A 13774-nucleotide genomic window follows, 5' to 3' on the forward strand; every position below is an offset into this window, starting at 1 on the left:
AGTGACATCAAGGTGTAAACAAGAGGTAACTTGTAATTTTACTTACTTGTACTGTTTTCCCTAAACTTGTGCTGGCTTTCACTCAACATTTTATATATTGAATTTTCTTTTACTAATGAACAGATTCACTTGTTTCATGAATAACTTTTCTTAAATTTTGCAAAATTGAAGAAGGAGGAATACTGGTCTGACTAACTAATCTGACATTCTTACATTTAGTTATAATTTTAATCATATTCTCTACTGTATTCTTGCTTTTTTCGGCAGCCTTCATTTGTCTGCATGTAGAAACTTGTCAATTGCTCAACAGTCCCAAGACCGACACTGACATCACAAACATTTTCACTTTTTTGGCACCATGACTCAGAGACACACCTGCATTCATCTGGGAAGAGCACCACACCCTACCTGTCTGTTCATGTCAACTAGTGAACAAAGAACTTACACACACTCACACATACACACACAAATACACACATACGGGTGTCTGTTTTCTCAGTCATATTCTGCTGCCAAAACCAAACAGTAACAAAAGTCGTTTTATGATTCCTTTCCTTTTTCCCTTGGCATGGTGTCATCTTCACCAACTCCTTATATCCTAAAGTGGTTAAGACACACCTGAACAAAAATTTAAGACCAGTTAAAGAACAGTAAGCATATATATTTGCATTGTTGGATCTTAAGAAAGCTGTACGTAGAGATTCAAAATGCAAAAAGGAGAAATGGGAATGAGTCATAAACAAAGAAAAAGCAAAAAAAAAAAAAAAAAAAAAAAAAAGTATTGCAAACAACAATTAAAGTGAAATAGGCTGTTCATCAGCTGATCAAGAGTTTGGTCCATTTCTCTAACCTTCCCTCTCCATCCATCCCCAAATGTTGTCAGAGTGATTTAAATCAGGGGAACATCAGGATGGTCCAAAGAGTGAGCTGATTCCTCTGGAAAAAGTCCTTTGTCAGGCGCCCATTGTGACCTGCAGCGTTGTCCTGTTGAAAAACCCAGTCATGACCACACAGACCAGGGCCCTCAGTCATGAAGGAGGCCCCCTGCAACATCTCCACAGAGCCAGCCGTTTGACGCCCCTGACCAACCTGAAGCTCCTATTGAAGGAAAAAGCCCCAGATCATGATGGCGCCCCCTCCAGTGTGCCGCCGTGAAACATCTCTAGTGGGATCTCCTCGTCATGTCAGTAACGTTGAAGCCATCAGGACGTCAAGGTTCAGTTTTTTCTCCTCTTTGAAAACAGCCTCCAGAGTGAGATTTTTCTGAATTTTCTGGGATTTTTCTGCTGCCGACACCGTTGCCGTGTAGACGGTAAGCTGGCGTTTTTGGTTGAAATGCTGACTTCACACTCTGCTCTTGGTGAGCACATACAACAGTACCATTGTAAGGATCGTCGCAAACTACCGTGTTGTGCTTGTGCTGCTCAATCTGCTGAATCTGATGACTGTTTTTGTACATAATGTAAATCTGTTGCTCCACTTTTGCACTTAGTATTCACCAATACACCAGATGATCGGCTCAAGATCTCCCAAAAGCGGCTCCTGGACAAGACAGTCATAGCGCCACCCACAGGCCTGGCATGCTTACCACAGCATTTTCACTCTGTCTGTGTTTCCATTTAAACGCAGATGTTTCAGCCTCAGTGTCCCATGTTTGCTGCTCTCTGAAAAAGTCCAAACTGTGAGTTTGTGGCGTTGAAGGACACAAGGCCTTTGAAGACATGTTTTGTTCTTAAAGATCTTTTCTCTCAGATGGCGTCTGATGGTTATTGGGCTGCAGTTGGCTCCAGTAATGACCTGAATTTGGGTTGAGGACCGTCCAGTGTCTTGATGGAAAACCAATCAGATCCCCTAGTTCAATGTTGATGATTTTTTTTTTTTTTTTTTTTGCCAACCGCTTGACTTTTTTGTCCCCTAACCCTCAGGATCTTTGAAGAAACTCAAAACGTCTGTCTTACTGTGTCCAACCTCAGCAGTGATGGTGTGCTGTGAGAGACCTTCGACAATCTGACCACATTCAAAGAGAAAGCTTTTTAGTCTTTGCCATCAGGAGGTCATGACAGAGAGAATACCTGAATCCACATTTTTGTGCAGATTTTGTCTTTTAAAGGCTGTGGTCTGAAACTTCTGATCAGGTGACGAACAGTTAATTTCATTATGACTTTTTTTTTTTTTCTGTCTCACCCATTTCTTCTTTTTGCATTTTGAAGCTCTACTTAGTACCTTCTCAAAATCCAATAGTGGGAATGTAAATTTGTGACATTTTTCAACTGGTCACAAAGTTTTTATCAGAGTGTATCCTTGAAGCTGTACAAAGCTATAGAATTAATAATTTTAACCCATAAATAAACAAATGACTTTGGTCGATTAAACCCATGGCTCTTTTTTTATGATGCTCTCCGAAACAAAAAACAGGTTCCTCAGGAAGCAAAGATGCAGAGCTTATTACACCTGGCCGTGCTTGTCCCTGCAGGCACATTTGACAGTTTTAGAGGCACACACCATTAGCAGTGATGAAACCATACGAAACTGATGATTGCCGTGTGCAAACAAAAATAACAGCTCCTGAGGCCATCATTTTGAACCCTCGACCACCTGTTGCTATGTGACCAATGTGCACCCAAAGGTCAACCAGTACATGTGTTCATTGGGTAATCAGGAATATGTCTGAATTACACTATTCGTTCATGTTCATGTTTTTTGGGTGACTAATTCGTGTTTGTTTCACAGAGTTCTGAAGAAATTCCACCGAACTGAATTCACATGTCGGTCCAATGAGAATGAGGTTCATCAGAGCAATGACTCAGCTACTACTGAGCACGACTGGGTGAGGGTGAGACAGAGGCAGGACTTCTGGGGAACAGCATGCGATGAAGACGGTTTTACTTTTTGTTTCCTTTTGAAAGTTCAGTCAAGTCAAGTGTGACCCTCTCGGTCTCGTCATGCTTCCTTTAACCCTCTATCAGATCAGATCTGTGTGGGTCAGTTCCTTCTGTTGGTTTCATCCGTGTGTGGTCGGAAGGAGACATTAACTCATGAGATGGTTGAAGTCAGATCAAACTGAGAAGAACAGGGATGTGTGTGCTCTCTCCAACATTGTCCTACAGTCTAAATCAATGCTCACCAGGTAGATTGGTCACTCTAAATTGCTTGTAGGTGTGAATCTGTGTGAATGTTTGTCTCTACATGTTAGCCCTGTGCTAGGCTGGTGACCTGTACAGGAGGACACTGCCTTGTACCCAGTGACACCTTGGATAGACTCCACTTGTGACCTTGAAAAAGAAAAGTGGTGAAGATGATGGTTGTTTGCCTTTTTTTTATTTTGGGACTGTAATCAATTAAAGGTGCTATAAGGAGGATCTGTTTTAATTGTTCTGCCTCGCCACCCTCTGGCACGGAGTCTCATGCACTCAGTTTTAAAGATGTGACTTTTAACCAGGCGTGTGTTTGTTTTGGAGCAAATTTTCTTTGTTCAAGTCAACTTTGCCAAAATGACGTCATTCACCTTCAAAGAGGCGTGTGGACTTCAGGACAGGTCAAGCATTAACCAAGCTTAGGTCAGCATTCTTCTTTTTCTGTGACATTTTATTTAGGCTACAATACCTGAACCAGCTTTTTGTGTGAGATGAAGACAGTATAATGAGGTTGATATTTTTGAAACTGCTGAATAACTTGTTTGACTTCATGGTTTATGCTGTACCTAATGTACATTTTTAAAAAAGACAGGGGTATGAGTGGAAATAATACTTAGGTCAAATTCAACTATTGTTTCCACAGAGAAAATGGATAGTAGCATACTGTTGCACATGTGGTTGAGTCCAGCAGTGTCTGATGAGCACATATTAAGGGGTTAACTTCAGCACATGACCACCAAGGCTGGCTGATTTGTGACACATTTCAGATACTGTGTTGGTTTGAGGCCCTGTAGAAAACATTCCAGGGCAGGGCTATGAATCAGGTTAAGAAGTTGTTCTTGTCCTGTTGTTGTAAAGACTAAGTCATACATTTCAAACAAGAGCACAGTAATGACAGACGCTAAAGGCTGCACTGCATAACCAGACCAACGAGCTCAGCCACTGTTTGAACATAAAGCTAATGCCTGTGGATGTCAGCTTAATCTAATGCCATGTCTGTGCTTTGTTGGGAAGAATGTCATACAGACAACTACTGTATGTAAGATGAGGATGAGGATATCCCTCTCTGCTCTGCACATTGATTTTTAAACAGCACAGTGACTGAACCCAAAGGAGCCAGCTGGACTGTTGAGCTTGCTGGATTTGACTTGAACTCACTGCCTGTGTGCCATGTCAGAGCAGTGACATCCATGTTCAATCCCATCAATTTTCATGGTATAACAATATCCCTTTTTGCAAGTTCAGCTAACAAGTCAATCTAGTTATAAAAAAAAAATCAAACCTGAGGGTCAAATCTAAGACATTACTTTTGTAATCTTAAAAATCTGCATCATAGTTGCTGCCCTGTTGTCAGCTCACATAAAGGTTCGGTACTTGCTAATAAATGACAAACTGCTGCAGCATGGCAGACTGTGTGAGAATTATATAAACTCAGCACAAAAGGTTGGTAAATACTGTTTTTTTTTTTCTTTTTTTAATTATTCATCTTTTTAATTGTGCCACATTGTAAGGTATTTCGGAGATGAGCAGCAGAGCTGAGTATGTGGGTAACACTCCTAAAATAAATGCCAAATCTTCCCTGCCAATTCCAAACAGCTTGTGGTTGCTTCCAGATGCCAACAACCAGGTGCCTGGTTTTCAGCACCTGTGAGCCCTGCTCCAGTGATCAGTCAGTGTTTGAGTGACTAAGCCCCTGGTTTTATCTGAAAAGTGAAAACCAAGTTCCTTAAAATCAGGGATGTCGGAAGTGGGTGTCCCAAGACTATGACTGACGCATGGAAATGAGACACGGTATCAGCACGTAAGAAAACATGCAGAGCTTTTAGACTTTTTAACATCCCGCATCAAACTGCAGTAGCTGTGTATCATAATCGCACGTCTACCACAGCACTGAACCAGAGTAGAAGAAGTTGTTTGCAACACTTTTTCCCCCAATCCCTCTTGTCTTCCTTTGTGTGGCCATAATTTCACGCCATGGATTGTTCATCACATGGTTATCATTGTGATCCCTGTGTGATGGATCACATAAATGACAGTGTTTTTGTACTTCAGACACTAGAAGCTCCTGTTCATCAGTGTGTCTCTGTGCTGAAGTTGCGCCGACCTCAAGTCGTGGATGTGTCAAGCATAAACCAGGGTTCAGGCCAGTCTCCTGCAGATTTACAGTCAAGGTTTACAGGATGATAAGGGCAATAGCTTTTTACCAAAACAAGTCCTAAGTGACAGTATGCAGCCAATCTCTATTCTCATTGGGCTACCAGGAAGCCATGACTATCCTTCTCTTTCAGGCTCATTTACTCTGGTGTCAGCAACACTCGCACTGTCACCTAAACATCTGGAGAAACGTCAATGGTTCAAAACTAGCCAGGACTACCTATATACTTAGTATCAAGCATGGAGAGGGTACAGAGAACACTTCGCTGGACTGATACATGGATGGAGTAAAATCTTCGGGTGGAAGCAGTGTGATGGATTGGTGTGGCATCCCTCACTGGAAAATCAGGGATTGTCATCACTGGAGGAAATCCCAATGCGGAGATCCCAAGGATTCCAGGGAGCAAGCTTTACAACTCTGCTAACACCTTGTGAGACTCGCTGGTAGACAGAGGCTTTTATTTTCTAGCTCTGTTTATGACAGGTGACTTAGGAAGTCTTTGCCAACCTCAAAAAATCAAGTTCTGACAAAACTAGAAATATTTCTCAGTAAGTCTCTTTGTTGGCTGAAGATGCTGATCACAGATCTATTTCTGTTTTTCTGGACCTCAGTGTGGTGTATTAGCAATAACAGACTGGAGAAGTGGACTCATACTAATGCCCTTAAATTGGTTCAGGTCTTCTTTTTACAACAGATGATTTTCTGTGTCATTAATAGCAGGTTTACTCCATGGGACCCCTCAGGGTACAGTTCTGGGTCCAACTCTAGTTTCTATTTGCATGCTTCCTCTGACAGTACAGTGGATGGCAGAATCCATGGTGTTGATGTCAGGCTGCAAAGCATTTTGGTCAATAACCACATTCAGGGCCTATTTAAGAGCCATAAAAATAACAGAAAGTCTATAATACAGTTGAACTATTGAACACAGTTGTCACTGACTGTCAGATGAAGTGAGTCATCCTTTAAAGAGAAACTTACAAAGACCAGTGTTATTGCCCTGTTCATATGGGCCTACTGCTCCCGCATTAACCAGTTTATCAACTTCAGAAATAGTGCAAATTTAAAATTAACCATTGAAGTTTGAGATATTTATCATTTCTAATTAAAACAAAGGTAAATGACAGTCAGTTGCTTGGCACTATAACCAGGCTGACTGACAGTCATTGAGTCTTTAAGCCTTATATACATAAAGTTCTCTGTTGCAATGACTTAATTATCTGCTTTGTGATCTGCTTTTATATTCCTTACCACTCCCCGAGGGGATATTCAACGTTTTTTCTCCCTTTAAACATGCTGTAAACACATTTCCTGACATACATTCAAACACGCAGCGACAGCACCCTGTAGACATATACCATGAGGGAGACTCAGAGTGGGCTAACACATCCTGAGCATGCTTATACATCAATGGACCAATACTTGTTTATTTACAGGCTTATAAAGAGGAACAAATTGGCATTTCTTTAGCTCTAGGCTTGATAACAAAATGATTTTTAGGCTGATATTTGATCCTGTGATCCTCAGGTTTTCAACTAGGTCTTGCAGAGTCACTCCCTTATTTAATTTCACCAGTGAACTGAGCTACTGCCACACTTTTCTCTGTGACAGTACAAAATAGAAAAATAGAAGTGTATTTTTGGTTAGACTATTTCTTTATTTTAAAAATGCTTCTCGTCATAAATCATATCCTGTAGTAAAGCCTGTTTATTTCCCTTCTGCCACATTTGTAAGCAGACATAAAAAAACGTGCCAAAGCGTCTCTGCCAATGCCAAACAGCTTATCATGCAGCTGCTATTGACTCTGGTTTTTAGCTTCTTGTACCCAGAGGTACATCCAAACTTCAATCTAGTGCTAGGAACTGTAGGCTTTCTCCTACGAATTTACAGTCAAGGTTTTCAGTACACATGTTTACAATATGGGCTTTCTTTGGTGGTGAAACCATGGCTTGTCTTCATCTGGAGGTATGAGAACCTGCAACAAGTCACAATCGCCAGAGTCTTTGATCAAACTCTATCCTCCAAGGTGACAACGCTCGCCCCCACAGGGTATGGTTTCTCAGGGACCACCTCTGGGAGAGGATGGCAGCATGCCAGCAGTCCTGACCTCAACCCCACTGGACACTTGTGGGATGAGCTTGGGTGTCCTGTTTGTGTCAGAGTGACCACTAGGACCATGTTGACTGTCTTGTGTCAAATGCTGTTGTGGCTGTGGTTCTCCCACATGCTACTGAGGCACAGGTTTGTCAAATAACTAACAAAATATCTTGTTTCTTTGGACTTCAACAATCCAGTACACCAATTAAGAGTCAATGGCAGAATGAGTTGTTTGGCATCAGCAGAGGAGATCAGAAAAACTTTTCATGAGCTCAGCCTACTCTGTCAAACAGCGCAAGATTTATTGACAGGAAGCCTTGTGACAACATAGAAATTATCTACTAAACACTGCTTAACTTTGTTGACAATAATTAGGGACGGCCTAAGCTTGGCTTGTACCAACCTCTTATTCTTCACGCTAAGCCCTTTGCACTTAACCTTATGTTTTCCTGATTCCCTGTGTCTGCATGTTATTCTTGGCCTATTTAAACCAGACTGCTGCTGTCATTCCCTGGCAGTTAGCTTCTTCTTAATTAAATAGCTCCTAAACGTTGTATACACCTCTTTGAAACTATGCTCCCCTCTATTAATCCAGCTTCAGGGCATTCACAGAATGGGAATGCTGTTAGGTCAACTCATATTTTCTAGTGAAGGGTGGAGTGACTCTGCGAGGTGTGTTGCTTCATGCAATGTTTTTTTGCAGTCTAGTCTTTAAGATCTCTATCACTTTTGGCAAAAGAAGATTGTAGAAAAGGGTGTGTGTTGCTTTATGTGTTATTGCAGTTAGGCTCATGCACACAAGCACTGTCTGATTTTCTGGATTATCTAACACAATACAGATATTAGAGTCAGTCCAATCTAGTGGACAGTGTTTCATGATTCTGAATATAAATAGTAATGTTGCATCAGTGATGTATGTCAGAGGCTAAAAATGTACACTGAATATTATCTAGTGTTTGCCTGAACTCTTTTTAAGCCTCTGGACCAGTCTGTAGCTGCTCACTTGATGACTGGACTTATTAGAGGCCTGTTTTAACGATTGGATTAATGAAGGTGTTTCCTGCCTCAGGTAATGTATTTGTACAGCCTGGCTCTCTTTGTGAAAGCAGCCTGAAAGCAGTTCATTCAAGGGGGACACATTTGATTTATGAAAATGACCAAGGTCCAACAGCTCCAACTGACATATTTATTTACAGTTTAAGTGAAATATGAATGTTAAGTTTGATAACTATTTCTTCTTTGGTTTCTGTGATAATCAGTCACTCTGTGTGCTCAAACCTCAGACCACAATATTTCTTATCCTGCATTTAGAACCATTTCTATGCACCATTTCCTGCCTTTTCTGCACCGTTTCGCAACTTTCATCTCATTTTGCGTCCTCTATTGTGTTTTTTTTAACTCTCACATTTACATATCATGATAATAAATTTATGTAGAGACGTTAAAGCTGTATGTTGTTGCGTTTCTTCAGAATGTACAGAGCTTAACTTTGGTTTGGTTTTTTGCAAAAGACAGAAAATGTACTCAATACAAGACAAAGCTGGGGCTGTATGAGCATACCTGCTTCAAAGACTATGTCTGGTGTCAAAGAGCTTCTCGTCCATTTTTTTGACAAACACTGCAACAAGCGAATCCCCTCTATTACCCAGCATTTCTGACTGCTAAAGGTTACACACAGAAAGAAGGTTTCTGCTGTTCTTGTTATACACAACGAGTTAGTGATACTGTGACAGAGCTGCAGGTGTAGCAGCCCCCCCTCCCTCCCCCTCACTCACGCGCAGCTGCTCCGCCATGAGTCAGTGGGTATCTGTGCGCGCGCGTGCCTCGCTGCTCTCTCCTCCTCCTCTTTGATAAGCCTCCTCTTACCTGCGCCAGCCGAGCCCACTACTTTCAGGAACTCCATCGGTTCACTTCTTACGGACACTAAGCTTCCAGAGATGACTCGGCTTTCTTCGCTCCTATTTTTGGTGCTAACGGTGCTGGTTTTGGTGAGTAGCCTAATGGCAGAGGTCGACTCTAAACCTAACTCGTGTTGTTTTTGTGTACATGTGTGTTGGCGACTAGATAAGCTTTTAGAAATTGTCTCGGTGCTGCTCCTTCGTTGACTTTTCAAACCAATGTCGACTTGAGACAGAAAGTAGCTCCTGCATAAGGACTCCCTCTAATCCAGTGTTTACAAAACTACTTAACAATGGATTGAACACATTGCCAGACTGTTCACCATACTGACTGTGACAAACGCCACAGACCAACTTGTTTCTGTTTACAGTAACAACATACCTGGCTGCCATGACAACACAGGTGTAGAAAATTAAGTTAAAAAAAATATCTGAAAGACATGAAACCATCAAGAGCACATAATGTCAGGACAGCCATTAAAGGAGGATTTAACAGGAAATGCTTACACTGATGTTTTTAAACAGTAGCCTTATAGCACAATTGTCAATAAGTTATATGTTATAAATTATTTGAATATTATTTTGAGGCTTCTATCACAAATGCCTAAGTCAAAAAATAAAATAAAATAAAATAAAATTAAATAGTTTAAGGTAATAATAGTATAGTATTGAAATTAAACAACAGCATGAAAAAAAGTGTTTTTCTCCTTTTTGTAAAGCTTACCACTTAATATAGATCATCCAGTGTCAGACCTGGGGGCCAATTGTTGCCTGAGGTCCATTTTCATTCAGCCCCCAGCTTCATCTTTGAAAGTATGCCACTTAGAATAATCATGTGCTAAATGCAGGGCGCTTTTCTGTTTTTGGTCAGACACACAAACTAAACCAAAGACTATGGTCTATAGGTGTCACAGTACTACATTTGGACTGTGCATTGGCTACTTGTCTAAAGCTAATGCTTTAAACATTCTGTGGAAATGCAACAACTCTACAGCTGACGTCTTAAAGCAAATGGATTTATCAGGATGTGAAAATTTGAGGGTTCAAAAAACACATTAGAGGACACCATATGAGATGAAAGTCATGAAAGTTGCAGAAAAAGTGTTGGGCATGCTGGAAAAGAAAAAAAAGGTTATTTTTTTCTCCTTAATACATTTTAAAGCATTGTGATCAGTATTTCACTCAGATATTATTGTATGAGGCCTTGTAATGAACGAGCTCAACACCTGCATGATTGAACTTCAGGGTCAGTTTGTTTCAAAGTTATGGGACTTGAAGACAAATGTCTACGTATAATGATAAGTCAAAGACAAGTTGGTATCATGTAGTGTTGTGTAGTATGCTGCCCACCTGCAGAGAGATTCTTCAAGGTGTGAAGCCACACCCTTCTCTTTGCTACAGCTTACCTTGCGTTTTAATTAAAAAGAGACGCTAAGATTTATTTCTCAGGAACTTCAGGGTGTGTCTCTGTGTTCGACAAACAGCAAAACAGTGTTTAAAAGGTGCATGTATCTACAGGGAGCTTTGGTAAATGCTGTTTTTATTGAACTTTAACATTAACATTTCAAAGACAGCAATATTAAATTTAGCTTTATAAAGCAGATGCAAAATTAACACAGAAAGGCCATAACAGCTGATTTCACTAATAGACTTATTATATCTGGTTAGGACTGATACAGAAACCCCTCAGGGCTAAATAATCTCAGGTTAATTTCATTCTTTGGCTTCCTTCAGGAACACCTGATAATGACACATAAAAGGATAACCAAATAAAAAAAAACAAGTGAACAAAAACAGAAACAGTTGTGTCACTTTGTAACATTTCTGCCATAGTTGTGCCTTTGGCCTGTTGGTTTAACTGTGTGCCCGCTGTATGCTGTAGACCTTTATGCAGTTGTCACTGGCTTAACTCCTGGCTGCAGTCTTTTGGTGAATGTCTTCCTTCACACTCTGCTTCTCTCTCCTGCTCAGCTCCACCTCCTCCCCTCTTGCTAGGTCGACTGAAAGTGAGCCTGAGTCAGCATTTCCAATATGGAAGCTGTTTACAATAGACCTGTAAACGTTGCTTTAGAAACCAATAGGTGATGTCATCAATGTGCTCTCCAGTCGGTGGAAATGGAAAAAGCTTGGGGTTCATAGTGGTGCCCCTCTGCCTTTCTCATCCTCCAATTTTAAAAGCACTACAAGACACAAACTTCAAGAAAGTGGAGGCAACGGCAGAACTGTTGGCTCTGATACAGGCTGTGGCCCCTCCCTGCCACACCAGTCCTCTGATTTTGAGGCAACACAAATATTCACTTGCTTTGGAGGCGGGGTTCAGTAGGCACACACCAGTTATACCGAAACACCAGTTATGGCTTAACACCTGTCTGTTCCTGAGGTTAGGGACGTGGGGGGGCCCTTTAGGATTTGGTGAACCTTCAGGGTCTCACGGCCCCAGGTGGGCTGTGGTACAGGATCCTCGGGCTTGGCCTCAGTATTGGCGGCTGCTTGTGGGGAGCCAGGGGAGGTCCCTGGGCTCCCTGGTGGTGATCTCCTTTGCTGCTCAAGAGCTTCAGGGGGGTGGGTGGGGTGTGTGCCTGACCCTGCTGCTGCATGCACACGTCCTGTCCACTCTAGCTTAGCACCTGCTGGTACCTGGTTTTGGGTGAGCCTGTGTGGATGGGTGATGGGCTGGGTGTGGGTGCCTTGTGTAGTTGGGCACCGCTGCCTTGGGGCCTATGGGCTGCCTTTGGTGGTGTGGGTTGGTACCCCTCTGGGTCCTGGGTCTGGTGGCCTCTGGGGTCCTTGTGCAGGTCTTGGGTACCCTGGTTGCTTGGAGGTGTCTCTGGGCCTCTTGGTCCTGCAGGGGATGGTTATCCACTTGGTTCTTAATGATCACCTCACATGCGTGCCTGTACAGATCCTCATGCTCCTGTCGAGACTCACCGTGAATAATTGGCTCATCAGGACCTGCTGAGTTGCTTCCTACACCCAACACACATTGTTTCACATGCTCCCTCCTCATTTCATCTTTGTTGGTCCACCTTTAGGACCTCACATCTCTTGTGGTCCTACGTTTCTTCCAACCTTTACTGTCTGAATGGTATTCAGCACAGGACAACATCTGTACATGTGTTTTAAGCTCATAACGCTTCCCGTTTGTCCCCTTCCTAGTTTGTCTTGTCTCGTCCTATCTATCGCTAATTCCCTCTTCACTCTGTGGTGTAGCACAACCCTCTTCCTCAGCTTACATTGGAGAATAAATAAAGTTTGATTTGATGGTGTAGCCTAGAGGGTGAGCTGGTGGTTTTCACTGACAGCAATGAATCATATCTGCTTATCTTTTGCTGCAATGAAACAAACCATTGTTCTCTCAATGCTGACATTAGATTCAGTGTTTCAGTCCAGACAGATACAGATGGGGGAAAATAAATTATTTACATGTAATTTAAGATCTTTAACTGAAACATTTAAGAATCAATTGGAATGAGAGCAGCGAACATTGCGTGGTCATAAATGTTTGAGAAGTTGTTTAACTTTTACCTGGGGGAAGGTTCAGCCCTGTCTTGCACTGTAACTTTGTCTATTCCATGGGCTGAACCCTCTGTTTAGCATAAATCCATTTATTGTTGAGCAGAGAAACATAACGTAGGCCACCTGCAACAAGGTATGCACTGACAAGCAACACAAGGGTGTTTCCAAATGTTTTAGACTTGGGTGCCCCGACCAGGGCACTTAAGATTATGTGAGCCCCCCCCCCCCAAAAAAAAGACTAAAATAAAGCATGTAAATTTTTTTTTCATTTTTCAGTCCGTCTTTCTAGATGCGTGATCTTCGGACATTACACATTGTAACTCCATATTTTCGGCTGCCTGACAACTGTTAAATGCCTTGTGTGCACTGACAATCATTATTTCAAATCTACCATAGTTGTCTGTTAACTCACCCCCCCGCCTGTTTACATTATTTCTAACAAAAAAAATGTTGTCTTTTCTTCGGGTCAATACAGTAACATTCATTGTATTTGCAATTGCAGCTCCATGAGGTGGTTTGGGACTTAACTAACATCCTAATAAAGTTACTTGTAATCTAACTTAGTAACTTTTAAAATCAAGTAATCAGATTACTTTTCAAGGTAACTGTGGCAACACAAATGTAATGTATTTTTTATGCAAGTGTTTTTATTATTCTTAGGGCATGAAAAAAAAGCTATCAAGTTTTGTAAAGTACACACACTTTAGAGGGTTAAAAAGCTTGTCAACCATAAAAATTATTAAGTTAAAATGTGTCAAAGTATCTTGTTGCTCTATTTTGCAATGCATAAAAAATGTCTATGAAATACAAAGATAACCAACAAAACAATAATAATGATAATAAGTATAATTGTATTCAGTTTACTTGAAGCTCATACAGTTAAATATTGAATGTTTCGGTACACAACTGGAGTGGACGTGTCTTTAGCTTTCTGAAAAACAAACAAAAAGCAAATTATATATATATATATATATATA

The sequence above is a fragment of the Halichoeres trimaculatus genome, unplaced genomic scaffold (genome assembly GCF_033239565.1).
Source record: "Halichoeres trimaculatus isolate MK-OKI-2021-1 unplaced genomic scaffold, fHalTri1.1 fHalTri1_scaffold_4, whole genome shotgun sequence".
Taxonomy (NCBI): Eukaryota; Metazoa; Chordata; class Actinopteri; order Labriformes; family Labridae; genus Halichoeres; species Halichoeres trimaculatus.